The sequence below is a fragment of the Podarcis bocagei genome, assembly GCF_964188305.1.
Source record: "Podarcis bocagei genome assembly, chromosome: 3".
Lineage (NCBI taxonomy): Eukaryota > Metazoa > Chordata > Lepidosauria > Squamata > Lacertidae > Podarcis > Podarcis bocagei.
In genome coordinates, this window is record NC_138127.1 from 58,218,631 (window position 1) to 58,238,141 (window position 19,511).

A 19,511-nucleotide genomic window follows, 5' to 3' on the forward strand; every position below is an offset into this window, starting at 1 on the left:
TTTTTGAAACAATTCAAGAACAAAAACACAGCCATCTTTTGAAATTCGCACATCTTGAAATTTTGCAATCCAATTTTTCCAACAAGTAATTTGTACAAAGATGCATACTGGGCTCCTTTGGGAGGAAGACAGGGTTGAAACTTAATATATAAAATATACTGGAGTAAAGCGTTTATTACAAATGTATATGTGGGTGAAAATAGCATATAAAGATGCATTTTTTGACTCCGCTGATGCATTTGTACCTTGCTGATCTGCCCACTGCCTCCCCAGACCCATAAGCAATGCACCCACCAGGAAGCTTGTGTAGTCACTCCAACCCAGCTTCAGAGAGAGAGAGAGAGCTATCTTTTAAGAGCCACCTTGAATATCCTGCATAAAAATGTGGGATTCAAAAAACTATTAAAATCAATATATGGGGATGATAATAATAATAATATATAATAATTTATTATTTTACCCCACCCATCTGGCTAGGTTCCCCCAGCTACCCTGGGCAGCTGCCAACAGAATACTAACAACAGGAATAAAAAAGTGATAAAATATCAAACATTAAAAACTTCCCTAAACAGGACTGCCTTCAGATGTCTTTGAAAAGTCAGATAGTTGTTTATTTCTTTGACATCTGATGGGAGGGCGTTCCACAGGGTGGGCGCCACCACCGAAAAGGCCCTCTGTCTGGTTCCCTGTAGCTTCACTTCTCGCAGGCCCTTGGAGCTGGACCTCAGTGTCCGGGCTGAACAGTGGGGTGGAGATGCTCCTTCAGGCTGTTTAGGGCTTTAAAGGTCAGAGCCAACACTTTGAATTGTGCTCGGAAACATACTGGGAGCCAATGTAGGTCTTTCAGGAAGGGTGTTATATTGTCTCGGAGGTCACTCCCAGTCACCAGTCACGCATTCTGGATTGATTGCAGTTTCCAAGTCACCTTAAAAGGTAGCCCCATGTATTGCAGTAATCCAAGCAGTAATCTAAGTGGGAGATAACCAGAGCATGCACCACTCTGGCAAGACAGTCCACAGACAGGTAGGGTCTCAGCCTGCATACCACATGGAGCTGGTAGACAGCTGCCCTGGACATAGAATTAACCTGCGCTTCCATGGACAGTTGTGAGTGTCTCCCAGGCTCCACACCTCATCCTTCAGGGACACAGTTACCCCATTAAGGACCAGGGAGTCCTCCACACCTGCCCGCCCCCTGTCCCCCCAAAACAGTACTTCTGTCTTGTCAGGATTCAACTTCAATCCATTAGCCGCCTTCCATCCTCCAACCGCCTCCAGACACTCACACAGGACCTTCACTGCCTTCACTGTCACTGGATAACAATGACAGCAGTGGAATTAATGACCATCTACCTTATAGGGTAGTTGAAAGAGCTACTGAGTTAACGAGAAGTGCTTTGAGCAAGGAGGAACAGCACGCTGTAGCGTAAGGAGGCCTAACAATGGAAATATTTCCATTAGTATTTCTCCAAAGCGAACAGGGACTTTCCTGCAAATTCAGGAAGCTTCCTCATTAGTGCCTCAGTTTAACCCTTGCCGCTGCTGCACTCTGTTCTCAATGGAGACCTCTGTGAAGCAGCAAATTTGGCACTTGATGAGAAGTGAGCCAGCGCCTATCAGTGGGGCTCCTCTGTGGTCCCGCCAAAGCAACTTGTCAGAAGGACAGCCAACTGCTTCCTCAGAAGGACGGCCAATTGCTTCCTTTGCCTTTGTTCGGGGATAATGCCATACATACTGAGCTCACCGGTTTCATCAAAACTGGTGGAACAGCTCACCAAGGCAATCTAGCACTTGTTGTATAGAGAAAAGATGGGAAATTGAGTCCTTCGCAATTGACAGTGCAGGGTGGCTCTTAAAAAATCTGAATTAATGTTGAGTTAAGTGGGCCTTTTGTGAAACACTGTAAAGTAGGTGGCATGTTAAATGGGATTGTGAAGGATGAAATGCAATAGTTAAAAACCTGAAGTAGCTACACTGCTGAGGTTTAATGAAACTGCATAATGGGATACTTTGCTACACACACAAATACTACAGAAGCCAATTACAGAAGGCTGTCTTCCACTGAGCCATAGGAAAGAATTTGGGGCTGGAAATGGTAGAGTCAACTATTAAACATAGTATCTGGGAGAATCTCTGCTGTTGAAATTGAGAATTGTGCACCAAGACTAGGTACTGGGTTTTGTACAGTAAGGGGATGGCTAACCTGTTCATTGCATCATTGCGATCTCTCTGTGAGCCACGTGGTATTTATTTATTGAATTTATTTAAATGACGAAAAGTGGGTGGGACATTTCTTACAGTTTAATCAAAATAGATTGATATCAACTTAAAATGGACTGAATAGAAAATCAAATGAAATTGTAATTATAACACCTCTGTACATTTATCTAGTAGTGCCTCTTTAGGTTGCTGTGAAATATTCTTTTCAAATTTTAGAAAATAAGATGTGGTTGGCTAGCTACAACCTAGCACAGTTTCCCTTGAGATGTCAGAAAGCACTTCTAGGATTTTCATGACTCAGAGCCTGTGCTATTTTATATCTCCTCATCTGTAATTCAAACGTGAAACCTGTTTTGTCTTGAGTGCGCATACAACTTAAAACCCACTTTCTTCTGCTTTCTGCCCTATAAGAACATTTGCAAGTGCTCCAAAAATTGCACGAGAGAGGCTCGACGGCACTTTTAATATCATGTGTGAGAGCACCCTTTCCCCTTTTTATTCCTAAATCATTTCTGAAATGGGTTTAAATACTTTCTGAAAATGTGTCCCTTAGGTACTTAGGAGGATTCACTTATGAGGAGAGATTAAAAGGCTTAAATATATATAATTCATCCAAGCTCTGACTAAGGGGAGACATAAGTATCCATAAATATTTGACGGCTATAAACACCAAGGAAGGCCATGAATTATTTACACTGGTACAAGAGAAGTATCAAGGAGTAACGGGGTGGAATTTAAGGGAGGGGGGAGGAATTAAGTCTGCCTTTTGACAGGGAGATTCTTCAAAAAATTTTAGTGTGAAATAATTTACATCTTGAAAGTGAGACATTTTAGCCTGCTCTTCCATAAATGGCATGAAAATACCAATCCACTTGCAGGGCCAATAAAAGACATCGTGTCGATAGAAAGTTGTTTTTTGTGGCATCAATTAAGTGTTTTAAATTTGTTGTTGGCCACCCTGAGCCCGGTTTTCTGAACCGGAAAGGGCGGGATATAAATAAAAATTTATTATTTATTATTATTATTGTTTTTCAGGACAATCATTGTAATGCATGGGGGGATTTTGAATATGTACCATCTTCTGTTATATGTAACTCCCCATAGCAATAGGCCAGCCAATACCAACTTACAAGCAGTTGCCTTTGCCCACATTCCTGGGATCTTTGCTGACACATTGAAATGAGCATAGCTGTCAACTTACAGATTTGAAAATAAGGGATCAGCAGCCAAAATAAGGGACCTGCAGCCTCACCTGTTCCAGGCACTCCAGTCTTCCTGTCCTCCTGCAGTCTGGTCAAACTCATGCTGGTAGCTTTGAGAACACTGTCCAACCAACTTTGTAACCAGAGGTTCAACTGAATAGAATCTGAATCACATGCACCACAAGGCCTATGCAGCCTCAGCTTAAGATGGCTCCCCGGCCTGGCTTTGCACTGCAAAGTTTGCAGCAGCACGTGCAACATAATGGCGTCCAGCATTCAAAAAACCCCTCAGCTTGCATTAACTAGCCACACACACACAGCCTCCCCTCCTTGCCACGAGATCGCCAGTCACCCACCATTTTAGTCAATCAGCTCCTTTCTTTCCCCCCATAAGTCAATCGAAGGAGCCTTCAAAACAAATTCAAAAGCCCCCCTCCCACGAGATCTCCTTTCCTTTTCCCCCACCATGTGCCCCCGCTCCAGACAGACATTTTCGCCGGCAAGGTTGAGTGGGCCGTCGATGATGTATCCATCCGATTCTGATCCGAGCACTCAGCACAGATATGTTCAACTTCTGTGCCCCTCTGAGCCAAAGGCAGAAAGCTCAGCCAGCAGCCAAACGAAGCCTCAAGGAAAACCACCGTCACCCCTCCGCTGGGAAGCGCTGAGCAAAGGCAAGTCCCCAGGCAACGCAGCCGATTTGATCAGCACAAGGCATGCAAGCTCCACCCCCCCAGTCATTCTTAGACTTCTTATTGGGTGAGCAACACAGCCAAGCAAGACAGTTGGAGCCTCCCTCCTCCCTGGCCGGAAGGGAGGGAGGGAGAGGAGCTGCTTCCTTTGAAATTTAAGGGGCATCATTTAAGGGACATTTAGGGGACATCCATCAATAAGGGACAGCAGTGGGACATGGCACTGGAATAAGGGACTGTCCCTTCAAATAAGGGACACTTGGCAGCTATGGAAACGAGTCACTGTTACCAACAACCAAAGAGCCCTACTGATTGTTACAGGGGAGAGATGGCACTGGATCCAACAGGCAGGCAACTTTCCCACCTGCGTGCTCCCCCCCCCCATATGTTCACACATAGCCAGTGTGGCATAGCAGCTAGAATGTCGGTCTAGGACCTGGGAGACCAGGGTTGAAATCCCCAATCAGTCCTGATGCTCACTGGGTGACCATGGGCCAGTCACTGTCTCTCAGCCTAACCTACCTCAGTAGGATAAAATGAGGAATGAAGAGTGGCACATTAGTGTCGGTGGCTGTGCCACAGAAAAGGTGGCTGTTAAAACACCAGGGCAGCCTTATTGGCACCAAGAGATGTTCTCCCTGAGCAATACTCGGCCCACGCAGGTGAGTCGTCTCGCCACAGGAGCTCAGACAATGAAAAACCCCTGTTCCGTAACAGCTGGGCAGAGATTTCTTCAGAAGGGCGTAGGCATAAATTTTCCCCAGCGTAATTCATGTGAGTAAAGCAAGACGAAGGCAAAGATTCAACAAGGGCGAGTTGGACAAATCTGGCTCAAAAAAGAAGCGCTTCTCTCAGACATAATGACAACGGTTTTCCCAGAAAGTGCAAGGTACAGTAAATTTTAATAGTAACTGCCCTCAGAGGTGCACTGCAGTAATGAGGCCAGTATGAAAGGAGTGCCATTAATTATGTAATCAGCATTAGGAGAGATTAACAAGAAAAGATAGGGCATTAGAGACTGAGCATGTACATCAGAGAAATGCCATTTATAGGTCCTTACCATGGGCTGGCAAGCAAAATTGTGCCGTTTTATCAGTTGGCTTATGTTTGCTCCACTGTAGTTAAGGGACAGCCCTTCTTGTTAGAAATTGATGAAATTATCACCTTAGAAGATGGTGCAGCATTATGGGAAATGGGCTATAAGCAAAAAGACTTCAATGAAGTGGATAAAACTGAGGGGGGTGTTGGAATCTACACACATGTTAAAAACGTTGTGAAAATGCTTTTTTAAAAAATCGTTTTGAAAAATGCATTGAATTTGCTATCACTCACTTTCGCCATATAGTGTCACAATTTTATATAGCACTTTACAACACATTCAAAACGTTTTATTTGCAGCTGTATATGTGTGTACAGCCGTACCCTGGAAGTCGAATGAAATCCGTTCTGGAAGTTCGTTCGACTTCCAAAATGTTCGAAAATCAAATCGCGGCTTCTGATTGGCTGCAGGAAGCTCCTACAGCCAACCAGAAGCCACGGAAGCCCCGTCGGATGTTTGGGTTCCAAAAGAATGTTCGCAAACCGGAACAATCACTTCCGGGTTTGCGGTGTTTGGGAGCCAAAATGTCCGAGCTCCAGAGCTTTTGAGATCCAATAGAGATTTCAAATAGAAGCCATCTTCTAATACAGGGCTTACAAGCTCGTGAACCACTCCACCCAATTAATGTTTTCTAGTCGTCCCGAGTCGTTGTCCCCCCCCCCCCCCAATTTTGGAAATGGAAAAAAATAAAATAAAGTAGACACAGTGCTGGGGTAGGCAGAGAGATGTAAACCTGAGGGAGATGTGAATCACCCCCTTCCCAGCCTTCAGACCAATCATTACATGATTGGGACAGGGAGAAACCCCCTCTTCTCAGCTGAACTACTTGGATCAGCTGAGGAGGGGCTGTGTGAATTTAGTTCTTGGTGGGGGCTTAGCTGTCCCTATTCTCCTGCCACATTAACTGCAGCTATTCCACTTCATTACAGGCCTAAACATTACCTAGCTGAGCTAGAGTTCGATGAGATTGGGATGCAGGCAGCACAGAGAGGAGATCAGGAAAGGCAGTAGGAAATTCTCTCATTCCTATTGTCATACTTGATCACAGACTGGCTCCCCCCACCCCATTTTTTTGTTTTCTTTCTTATAGAGGCTAGATAAAGTACAATAAAAAGATAAATCCAATACAAATCCAGTTAGAAAGATATACTGCAGGCAGCAAGCAAGAAAATATACTTGAGTCAATAATTCCTAATAATGGACATTGCCAGAAGGACTGTCATTTACAGTAGAACAAGACTAGATTTCTACTCCTATATTAGTGAACCACTATTTTCACTCCTAAGCAGGGATAGCACCAACTTTTGGAATTCGGTTGGTTCAGGAACAAACTCCATATCTGTATTTTCCCCACATCAGGCAAACAATAGAAAGGGAAGGGGTTTTTTAATTAATAGGAGGAGAAGTTTCACTCATGCATGAATATACTCCACAATATATTTTAATGTAGTGAGTTGAAAATAAGAGGGTTGATCTTGACATAGAATTATAAAGCACTTGGGTTTCATGATTTTGGACAAATCAGGTTTAGCTTTTGCTGAAATAAATGTAGAAAATGGTGCAAAGACAGCAGCAGCAATGTGACTAAGTTTTACTGGTAAAATGCAGGGTTTTTTTTGTAAAAGGTTCCACTAATGAACCTCACATACATACTAATAGCATATTCTGTAACTGTTGACAATCTAGAGTGCCCAAATATAACTCCAAATTTAGACCATTTGTATATACTAGAACAATAGTGAGCTCAAGCTATTCACTTGTTTTTGTGCTTGCATTGGCCAATCATGAAACCTGAGCCCTCTTTGCGAAATATTCATATAGGATTGTTCAAAACTGCCACAGATAACCTGGTGTCAAAATCACAGCAATACAACTGCAATGTGCTCCAGCACATAAAGCCCTGACATTTCCAGCTATGAACCTTGTTGGTGGCATAATATCACAAAGTTTTTATTACCATCCATGGAAGCATGTCAGACAGCAGCTATATTGGCAGCTTCTTGATGCTGAGCAGAGATTTTAGTAGTATCTCCTCCTCCTCCACCACCACCACCATCCTTCAAAAACCTGGTTCTGAGGTCAGGACCTTCCTCATAGACATTGTGGAAGGAACCCCACTGTGCTGGATAAACTCAGAAGTCCTTGATGGTGCTCACTTGTGGGTACAGAGGATATTCATTTGCCCCAGTCATTCTGTCCCTTATTGTACGTGATGACTTATCAGACTTTTAAAAGCTGGTAACATTAGACCAAGTTTAGTTTGTTGAATTAGTTATACTGAATAGTTTCAACTGGATTTTAAATAGATGTGCAATTAGTTGTTACTGGTTTGAATTTAATTTATTACAGGCAGCAACCATTTTGCATGTGTTCAATTGATGCACGACCACCGACATGTGGGTCCTTCTGGAAGAGGGTGAAACTGTCATACCAGCGCCAGAGGAAGGGAAAAAACTTTAACACATAGCAGAGTTCCCCAAAAAATAGACCAGAGGCAATTGTACTTCATCCAGCAGAGCTTTACTTGCTACTGAAGGCAAATAAGCATAATGGTCACAAATCCAGTACATTCAGGATTGGCACAGTCCATAAAAAATCCAGTTGCAGCACTTACAAAAAAAATATAAACTTATAACAAGACTAAACCTTAACACTAAGTGTACTATGTACAGAACACCACACCAGAAGGAAGAGAGATAGAAAGTAAAACCCGGGCTCCTTCTGGCCTATATTTATAGTCAGTGTGACCTTTATTGGAAGAGATAAGGGAACCAGTTCAAGCCAGCTGTACTCAACTTCTCTGAAGGTATAACCCAAACAATCATGAAGTTTATTTCATACAGAGAAGCTTCCAGTAGCTTCCAGAATCCTCTTGAATTAATCAGAATAGGAAAGATCTCTACACATCAGATCAATACTTTCTGCACTAAGAAATGCCAACTGACAGAAACGGGGGGGGGGGAGTGGGCTTATGCACACTCCGCCAATGCGTGCAGGGTCAGGAATGGAACCCCCCCCACAGAATGGTCTCTGCCTAAATAATCTTCCTTAGTGGGTCATGCAAACCACTATTCAGGATAATTTTTATGGGGTAGGGGCAGTGGCAGAGGAACCCTCTCCGGCACCTGGGGCGGGACAGCCCATACAGGGTACGCATGTGTGGCATCCCATATGGAGTGTGCACGCGCAGCGACCATACAGACTGCCACACATGTACAGTCCGTACAGGATGCCACACATCTACACTCCATACGTGCTGCTGCTTGCACGGCGTCTGTATGGGCTGCCACTTGCATGGCGACCGTACGGGCTGCTGCACAAGTGGCATCCTGTACAGTGTGTGCATGTGCGGCAGCCCGTACTGATGCCCATATGGACGGCGCACAAGAGTGGCAGCCCGTATGGACGCCACGCGCCCTCGACCACTCTACAGCTGGGGGTAGGCAGGGGCCATCTTGTCACACACACCCCAGAGTGGCACCTGGGGTGGCCTGCCCCCTCTGCCCCCCCCACTTCATACGCCCCTGGATAGAGGGAACTGGCAATGTGTTTATGGAAAGGGGTTGGAAGGTGCCTTGCCTTAGTGCCCTCCGAAAGCTGGAGCAGACATTGCTCAGAAGCAAGATTCATTGCATTGTTGTTTAGTCGTTTAGTCGTGTCCGACTCTTCGTGACCCCATGGACCAGAGCACGCAAGCATAAGGACTGCTAAATAGAAGACCTTGGCAGAATCTGGAGCAGGGCCTCTTCAGAAGGAAGGGCTCACAAGAAGAGATTCCCTGAGGTGATCAAGATCTAAGGCATTTAAAAACAGGTCTTGATTTTTAGCAATAAATAAATACATAAAAAGGACTGGCCCTTTGAAAAAAGATAGAAAAGAATCCTGTTGTAGGCAGCCAGTTGCACACTCTTTTATGAACGTGGTCCATACGCTTCTATTCGATACTTGGACTGAAAAAAATTATGACCTTCTGCAGTTTTTAAGAGGTCAAACAAGCAGAAAACTCTACTTGAGGGGAAAACGCATTTAGGTTCCCCAGACTCTGAAAAATATCTAAACTCAAGGCATGCTATCCCATTATATACTTGTATTTTGTGCTAACTTACCTCCAGTAGGTGACTTTGCCATATTGATGGAGTGCAAGGAGTGTGAAATCTGTGATCAATGTGCCCAGAAAGCATTCAAGCAACCAAAATATTTCTCCTTTCTTCTTCTTCTTTTTCTTCTTCTTCTTCCTTTGTACCTACTTTGGGGTAAATTGCCAGTACTTCCACACAGCACACTGGAGTTGTGAATGTCGGGGGGGGGGGGATGTTCCCTTAGTGTGTTCTGTTAGCCAGCCCTGGCTGTTTCGCTGCATTGAGGCAGCACAATAAAGAACCGAGAGAGACATCCCCAAAGAAGCGGCCTTTGATTGTCTCAGTCCCTGAACCTAAACGCTGGTCATTCTTTTCTCTGGATTGCATTTAAAACTCCAGTCAATCAGTGGGCACTGACTAATGCACCTTGACATCACAGAATGCATTTCCTTCCATCTTATTCACATTTCTGTTAACGGACAAGGAAGTGCTGACTTGGTAGAATCAAGGCAGCAATTTGTAAATGACAGATGAAAATGGAATGAAAATCCCAGCCCAGTACAGAGGGCAATCATTTCTGTGTTTTTCTTTGCTATTTGTATGACTATTATACACAGGCACACACAGGTGGGGAAGGGACTTGGCAAACTCCATTTCCAAATTGGATTCGCCTAATCCATATTGGCCAGACCAACGTGCAGATTAGAAGTGGGTCCACTTTGGAATCTGCACTCCTCCCAGATTCCACCACAAGGTGATTGGAGGGTGATATCAGTTGCTTGGAGAAGTGGCTAGCATGTGGGGCTGTTCGACAGTGGAAAGGTCTCCCTCAGGAGGCTGTGGACTCTCCTTCGTTGGAGGTTGGATGGTCACCCACCATGGATGGTTTAGTTGAGATTCCTGCATCGCAGATCCTTGGGATCCCTTCCAACTTGACAATTCTATGATTTTATGTAGTGCAAAGAATGCCACCATTTCCCTAGGAGTGATGGGAACTGATGACACACGGTCAGAGCCAACACAAGATATTTTGGCACCTGAGGTGAACCACAAAATGGTGCCTCTCAAGGAAGAAGGGGGGTGAGTGCATATCTATATTAGGAAAAAAGGGAAGAATAGTGAACTGCATTGGGATCTGCTGCCCCTGTGGATCTTGCTGCCTGAGACAGCCGCCTCACCCAGCCTTATGTGTGGGCTATCTGTGCATGCTGTTACATTCAGGAAGATTGTATTGGGTGGGTATGCAATGGCTGCCCAGTGGCTCTCTACAGATTGACATGTTTTCCTCTGTGCAATCTGATTGAGAATGATGGCATGTCACAATCGCTCCAAGGAGAAATTGCAGCACTAATTTCAATGTACGTGGCAGCTGGAGCCCCATATGCTAGCCGCTGCTCTGTGCAGGTAGTACCGTTTCTTGGAAGTAGGAATGGGGGAGAAATTTGATTCAGATCATATTTTGATTCACGCCTTCCAAAACAATTCACAAATGCAAACACAGCCGTCCTTCCCTAATGCTCACTTCCTCCAATTTTGCAATGCATTTTTCCAGCCAACTAATGTGTACAAAAATGCATAGAAGTGGGGTGCAGTGTGCATTAAACAGAATATATCAGTGAGCATAACATACAAAGCTGGGTTATATTGGGGGATGTTGCTTTGCAAAAATGTGTAGATGGGGAAAAATCCCTTACCAAAATATATATATTGGGAGAAATAAGTGCAGAATGCTGATGAATCCTCATGAGGACTTTAAGAATGGGAATAGGAGAAACCAAAAAGGACAGATTTGCCCATGTCTGCTTGAAAAAAAGAAAGATGAGAGGCAGCTTTCAGACCACCTCCTAAGTATATTGAAAACATTTTTCACGCTATTTTATTTTTGTAAGGATTTTCCAGGATTTCTATTTTATAAAAAATCTGTATGAAAGTGGGATGAGACAGACCTATGCCATGTGGCACATTAAAAAATGAGACTTGGGCTGAACTGCCTATCAGCAAACACACCCCTAATAAAAAATAAACTGCATTCCAAGCATACCAGTTCCAAAACTCTTCCCGTATCACATGCCATCCCCTTGAAAGCTCATAATTGTCCTGCTGGGTTTATTCTTAGCATCTGATTTACACATTAAAAATCAAACAAACTGAAGTTTGCAGCTAGAGAGGAGCCAAACAGGCAGTCAAATATTTGAAATTAGACCAACACCTGTTGTTTTGCTGAAACTTTCCAGGCTTCCAAATGCTCTGAAGCGCCACCTCTACAAACCTTCTTTAAAGAATGCATGTGCGTTCTCAGTGTCACTTAAGTTACAACACACATATCAAAATAAGCATGCAAACTGGCAAAGTTGAAATACATTTTCTTAAAAAACCAAAACCGTGATCAGTCTTTGTTTTGAGTTATTCATGCTGCAATCCTATGCACATGAACCTGAGTGAGCTCACTGCTGAGGAGACACATGTAGGACCTCATGGCGCACTTCAAATCACTTCAAGAATGCACGGCAACTTCTCGAACATGTTTTGGGGGGGACATTTTTCAACTCCAAGCTAAATTCCAACATATCTCATGGTATTAAAAATGTCTCAAAACAAAGCTATGTGTGTTCTGTTACAAGAAGGACACTAAATTCTGGTTCTTGGGATCAGTTTCTGTTTGAAAAATCATGAGGCATTTTAAAAATCCAAATATAGTAACATTGGCTGGGATAAGAAAACACCCCTGTGGTAAAATTCAATAAATTTCTTGAGATCTTTTTTGTCCGGTTGCTTTTATTTATTTTTAAAGAAGAAAACTCTGGTTAGCTTTCAACTAAGGTTTCTCAGAGCAGGCCTAACTTAGTCATTGTCATTAATTTCAATGGGTCTACTCTGAGTAAAATTTAGTTGATGACCACCCTCTGTCTATAAAGTTGCATCACAAAACCAGCTTTATTACCCTAACATGTTATATTGGCTGGGACTCAGTTGGCTTTATTGGGATATTTTGTTGCTGCTGTTGTTGTTCCAGGCACTTTTTGAGCTTAGGAAGAACACCAGAAATGATGAGGGACTAATTTTTGAGGACACTGTTTATTACTTGTGACAGAGTTCTGCAATGGAGAGCATGCCAAGAAGTTAGTTTTACCTCCAGAGCTCTGCATTACAATCTGACTCAGTGATAAGGTAGCTTCCTATGTTCCTAAGTTCAGTATTGTCCATACTGCTGCATTCCAGAGTGTTCATAGCCCTAGCTGGAGCGGCTGGGGGTTGAATTGGGGACCTAGTGCATGCAGAGCCAGGTGCTCTTCCACTGACTCCACTGTGTCCCCTCTGAACAGCCGCAATGTGTACTCAGTTACAGATAGGTAGCCGTGTTGGTCTGCCATAGTCAAAATAAAAAAAAATCCTTCCAGTAGCACCTTAAAGACCAACTAAGTTAGTTCTTGGTATGAGCTTTCGTGTGCATGCACACTTCTTCAGATACACTGAAACAGAAGTTGCCAGATCCTTCTATATAGTGAGAAGGTGGGGAGGTGTATTACCGTATTTTTCGCTCTATAACACGCACCCGACCATAACACGCATGTAGTTTTTAGAGGAGGAAAATCCGTAGGCATGCCACCCGTAGGCATTCCCTCCATAACACGCACATACATTTCCCCTTACTTTTCAGGAGGAAAAAAGTGAGTGTTATGGTGCAAAAAATACGGTACTCAGAAGGGTGGTGAGAATGGGAGATTGGCAGATAGCTGAGATGAGCCTGTTGACGACTCTTAACGACTGTAATAGGTCTTACAGGAAAAGGCAAGGGGTGAGAAGGTGAGAAATGGCTTAGTCATGTATAATGAGATAAGAATCCAATGTCTTTGTTCAGACCAGGTCTCTCCATGGTTTTAAGTTTGGTAATAAGTTGCAATTCAGCAGCTTCTCTTTCCAGTCTATTTCTGAAATTCCTTTGTAGTAAAACAGCTACTTTGAGATCTTGTATAGAATGTCCTGGGAGATTGAAGTGTTCTCCTACTGGTTTCTCTGTTTTGTGATTCTTGATGTCAGATTTATGTCAGATGACTAAGTCATTTCTCACCTTCTCACCCCTTGCCTTTTCCTGTAAGACCTATTACAGTCGTTAAGAGTCGTCAACAGGCTCATCTCAGCTATCTGCCAATCTCCCATTCCCACCACCCTTCTGAGTAATACCCCTCCCCACCTTCTCACTATATAGAAGGGTCTGGCAACTTCTGTTTCAGTGTATCTGAAGAAGTGTGCATGCACACGAAAGCTCATACCAAGAACTAACTTAGTTGGTCTTTAAGGTGCTACTGGAAGGAATTTTTTTTGAATGTGTACTCAGAATGACTTACAAGCTAGCAACAAATAAGTGCAGGGTTATCTTCAGGAATCAAAAGTCACCACTCTTTCCCTGGTGCCTGGTTTATTATCATGGGGTCCTGACTCTTTCTCCGTTGCTGGTAATGCTGGTTGTACAAGAACCCATTTATAAAACCCATGGTTTTATAAGTAAGTAAGTAAGTAAGTAAGTAAGTAAGTAAGTAAGTAAGTGACGCAGACAATCCCATTCCTGCAATGAATTATTTTCTGACTCTCGAGCCACTCTCCATTCATTCTATGCCTGCACCACTGTTGTCTCTTTCTAATTGCCTAGAGAATCACATCATCTGCCCCTTACACTTATTACAGACCACCCACAGGTTTTTAGATAGCATCTTACCCAAAAATCATTATGCAGCTTCACAAAGTGCACTTATATGGAATCATGTGGAGTTGAACGAAGTCATTTTCTTAAACAGTGGTGTATAAAATTGTGTGTGTATAACAAGATAGTGGTATCGTGGGGGGGGGGGGGCGGACTTGTACTGAGGTTCAGGTGCAGATGGCAAGCTGAATTTATAATTAAGCAAAAACAGGGCTTATTGCTGATGTCCCTTCTCCACTTCACCTGAATCATAAAGGCAGCAGTTTGTTCATAAACAATCCTAAAGAAACAAGCTCCCGATATGCTGTTACATCCTAGAATGGAATTATGGATTGTATCCCATGAAATATCATCCCATTCATGCATGGTCACCTGCTTATCTAATGGAACTCCTCCTTCCTCTCATCTTACATGCAACTCCGATTTGCTCCAGAAGTTGGGGGACTCACCAGAACGTGTGGAGGGAGGGAAAGAGTACTATTGTGTTGGCACCAGGGGGCCAACTTTGTTGGCTACAACCCCTAGAATGAGACTATGCTGATGAAAGGGTAGGATGCTGAAGCAGAAGCCTGATTGGTGGCTGGGATCATCATGGGGGAGGTCACACACATGATGTCTCCAAGAGCATAAAGCTGAAAGAGGAAGTTGAAAGAGTGATGTTCTTTCCTACTTCCTCTTTCAGTTCTGTGTGCTTTTCAAGGCTCAGATTAATTCTACTGGATCCTACTTATACTCATAACCCTTGGAAAAGTGCTTTCTCTCTGTCTAGGGGTGGGGCTGATCCAGGTGTGCAGGGGTGGGGAGTCACCACTGCACTCCAATGTGCTCATGGACTCCTGTTTCACATTGATTTGTCAGCCAAAGAACCACGTGCATATCTCTTTGTTGCAGAGGAGTGTGTGATAACATTCTAGAATGCTCTTGGTTTATACAGGGTACATTGAAAGCAGGTACTGAGACAAGATCCCAACTCAAGAAAGAGGGAGAAATAGCTACTTAGAAGATGAAGGAAAAGTACAATATAATATTACATTCCACCAATTTCTTGTGACCAAGAATTCACTTGGACACAGGTAATGGCAGGATTTTCTGGCATCATTCCCTACTGTATTTGAAGAAGAAGAAGAGGAGGAGGAGTTTGGATTTGATATCCCGCTTTATCACTACCCTAAGGAGTCTCAAAGCGGCTAACAATCTCCTTTCCCTTCCTCCCCACAACAAACACTCTGTGAGGTGAGTGAGGCTGAGAGACTTCAAAGAAGAGTGACTAGCCCAAGGTCACCCAGCAGCTGCATGTGGAGGAGCAGAGACGCGAACCCAGTTCACCAGATTACGAGTCCACCACTCTTAACCACTACACCACACAGGCTCTGACATTTGTTTTGCTATTAAGTGATGGAGATAGTAATCAAGTTAAAGACATTTCATAGGATTTAGCGACATATTCCAACATAGCATTTTTTTAAATGTGAATGTCAAAATATATAAGCCCCAGAATTTGATTCTTACAGTTAGATATCATGAAATATATTCACTAACATAGATTGAAAACTGGTCTGATGAGTAAAAACTGGGTGTGGGGAAGTATCTAACAGGGTCTGAAGACTCAGACAATTTCAGAGCTGGCTCAACAAATATGTATTTTGGCTACTGATGCCCAGGCACTTCAAAGCCTGTTTGTGAACTGCTGATTCTGCTTGTCCCACCAGACTTCATCCTAGTTTTGCCACTGCCCCCTCCAAATTCTGGTACTACTCAAAACATGCTGATAAAATGTCCAACATACTGGCTCTCATACAAAAATTCTGCCAACTGGCTCAGAGGCAAAAACAAACAAATTCAGGCTGGGCCATTTATATTTGGTTTGGTTGGAAACCTTACCTGAAAAACAGCATATTTCTCTCCCACTCGCCTTCACATGCGGATGAGGATTTCCATAGTTCCCTGAAAAAACAGGGGTGCTAAGAAAGAATTTCCTCTCCTATCTTCTCTCCTATTTGCTGCCAATATATAGTGCTGTGCATTATACACCTCTGAACTGTGCTCATCTTTCCCTGTGTCATGTGAGATATGCATAGTCAAATACTTTGTCAGCAAAAGTAGTAAACTGTTGTAGATGGTCTGCTTAAAATGTGGTGCTGTTTCATTTGACGTTTCCTGGATGACATCATTCCATTTCATTTGCAATTAATGTTCTGGTTTTAAAAAACAAAGTCTCAGTAGCAACTTCCAATATTTATTTGCTGGAAAGGAACAGTGGGAAATTTGGCAGTGCTCTGAGAAATACTGGCCATGCTCTTAAACAAATCTAATCTAATTGGCTTGATTGGAATCCCTGGACCACCCTGCCATATAGACTTAGTTTTGTAGCCTGCAAATTGGAATCCCTTGCAGAGAGGAAGAGAGGAAGGTGCAAATCCTTCAATCATTTGCTTAGATAAGCAGCAGCAGATTGCATCTCACAGATGATAGAATGCCTGCCTTGTTTTTAAAGGCTGGCTTTTGCTATTGCATGAGATGGAAGAGAAGAGGATGTGATGATCTGGCTGGAGGCATTTGACTGATGGAGGCCAACAGATGCCTCCACGGGTTGCTTCTGGGATACTTTAAGCCACCACACTTGCTTCATCTCCAAAACAGATGTCATCTCTGCTACCCCAAGGCAACCTTGGAGCTCATTGTCTGTGCAAACACCACAGCACCTCCTGGCCCACACATTTGTTTCAGGAAGCACTGCTGGCATTGCTTAGCTCAGACCAAAGACATGCAAACAGCCCCACTGTGGGGGCCCATCATCATGCTGAAACAGAGGATGTTAAGGGAGATTGGATCACCCTTCCGTGACTACCGACACCACCCCCTCTCTTCCTGGTACACTCGCACAGGGAAAGAAATCATCTGCTCTCGTTTGCACCGATGCTGCTGCCTCCGCTGAATTGAATTGGATGCATAGGCATGGTACAGCGAGAGAAAGAGAAAATGTCCCTTAGATCTAAATGCAAAGGCTTGCTGATGTCAGAGGAAAGGGTAGACTCCGACTGACTTTCAAAGGCTTGGAATCAGGCACTTTAGTGTTGCTTTTCATCCCCCAGGGATCTGATGCTTGGAATCCTTAATTCCTCTAACTTATGGAAATAATTTTTATGACAAGTCGGTATGCAATGTCAGGTACACAGTTTTTGAACCCGTGGCCCTCCATTTCCTTTAGGAATAAACTTTCCACTGACACAGCCTGGGTAATTAGAATGCTTTTTTCCCTGGTGTGGTATTAGGTTTCTCTCTGCTGCACTCTCTCCCTCTCATCTCCGCCTACTGGATTTAATGTATTTCCAGGTCAGTTCCCAAATAGCTTCGGCTCTTTCTACTCCACTTCTTTGGGAAATTCAGCAAATACGACACAGTCATCTTGCTTGTTGCTGTGTTATAACTTCCTCAGTCAGTTGCTTGTGTACGAAAGACAAATAGGAAGTGGGTGCTTCGCTTTCATGCTCAGATCACATCTCAAAAATCATTTTGGCTTTAGAAGTACCTTTTCATTCACGCACGGAGGAAGCAAGGGAGTGGAGGCAAGCAGACTCTCTCCTGCCTCACGTGCTTTTCAAGGCATGGAGACTTCTGTCAAGAGTCAGGTACCACAATGTTTCCAAACCTGTTCTGCAAAGCCTCCCATTGTATTCTGGAGGCTGCAGATTTATTTCCTTGTGTGTGTTTGTAGATGCTATCCTACTGAAATTCGTGGTAAAAAAGAACCACATCCTATTGTTTTTAACTGATCTAAGCTGCACCTATAGCATATAAACATTCACTGATTCAGTTTAGCCTCATCATTTGGACATGATCACTGGTGCATTCAGACACAGGGAATACTGTATTAGTTTTCCGGATTATAATGCTAGAGCTTCTATCCCATTTTCTAATGGTCCTTTTACACTGCCGTACCTGTTGTGTTGTGGAACTGTGGATTTTTTATTGATACACTGGTATGTTGGACTAAATAGCTATCATGATGATTATATTCCATGAATTTGTCTAATCCCCTTTCAAAGCCATCCAAATGGCTGGCTATCACTTAATCTTGTGGCAATGAATTTCATAGTTTAACTATCTTCCACCAACGCTGAATACTTTCAAAATGCTAAATGGCCACAAACGTTTCCCAGAAGAAATTTTAGCAGCTGTCCAACCTTTTGTAAGGAACTTCCCTTCTGCCTTTTGATGTTCTGCTGAAGCTGTCAGTTCAACTCCTTATCTTTAATCAGCAATTAGGGGAGATTAAAGGAGCTGGTTGAAAATGACAACAGGAAACAAGCAAATAAACAACAAAAAAGGTGGGTAATGGATGGGGAAAACAAAGACTCAAAAGATGAAGGTCATCACAGCAAGGCGGAGCAAGAGTAATCAATGATTTCTGGCTCTAGAGTGATGCAAGTCAAACTCCATCAGGCAGACTGATGGCCATCACTCAGGCACCACCTTCTCATGCCAGGCAATGTCACCCTGTATCTAATTCCATCCTTGGGGCTGGGTTGGAACAAGCTGACAACAGAGACAGCAGCCACTGAAGCAGGAGAGGCAACTACAAATGGGGGCTCTTTCAAGAGTTATTTTCCCACACTAACCAGAATACCTGTGCTGGGAAAGGCATATTTGCCCTTATTTCTGACCAGATGTCAACGTAGATTTTGCTCACTATGAGACATTCAGGGGCAACATTATAGGGCTCAGTTGGGCACACACACAAAAGCCATGGATGACAAGTGTTTCACTGCATGGCTTAAAGGTCTATCCTCTGGTAGAGGTCAATGGGAGCAAAGCAGTGTGATTTCAGAGGGCATGTTGTAGTTACCATGATTGTACTTTTAGTACCCAGATGTGCTGCTAAAAACAACCACAATTTGATTGAAAATACTAGGAACTGGAAGCCACCACAGACCACCCACCCTAAATGGCACCTTTGATCACAAATAAACTACAGTGGTACCTCAGGTTAAGTACTTAATTCGTTCCGGAGGTCCGTACTTAACCTGAAACTGTACTTAACCTGAAGACCACTTTAGCCAATGGGGCCTCCCGCTAGTGCCACGCTGCCGGAGCACGATTTCTGTTCTCATCCTGAAGCAAAGTTCTTAACCTGAAGCACTATTTCTGGGTTAGTGGAGTCTGTAACCTGAAGCGTATGTAACCTGAAGCGTATGTAACCTGAAGCGTATGTAACCTGAGGTACCACTGTATTCAGATGCTACAGTTTATATCCTTGTGGATTTTTTCCCAGAATTTACCCATCTATCAGGTGGCCTGAGAGACACCTCTGCCTCATCTCAAGCCCCTCCAGTGTGGCTGATGGAGCGTTTGAATTGCTCTGCCCAGTTTGCATCTTACCTACTCAGAGCCAGGCATTCCTTCATCAGTCCTGGGGAAATACCCAAGAAGCTCACCAAAAAGGGTAGCTTTCATGATAACACCACCCACAGGCCCATCACTGGTTCCCAAGAGCACCTAATTTGTTCTTGTCCATGACTAT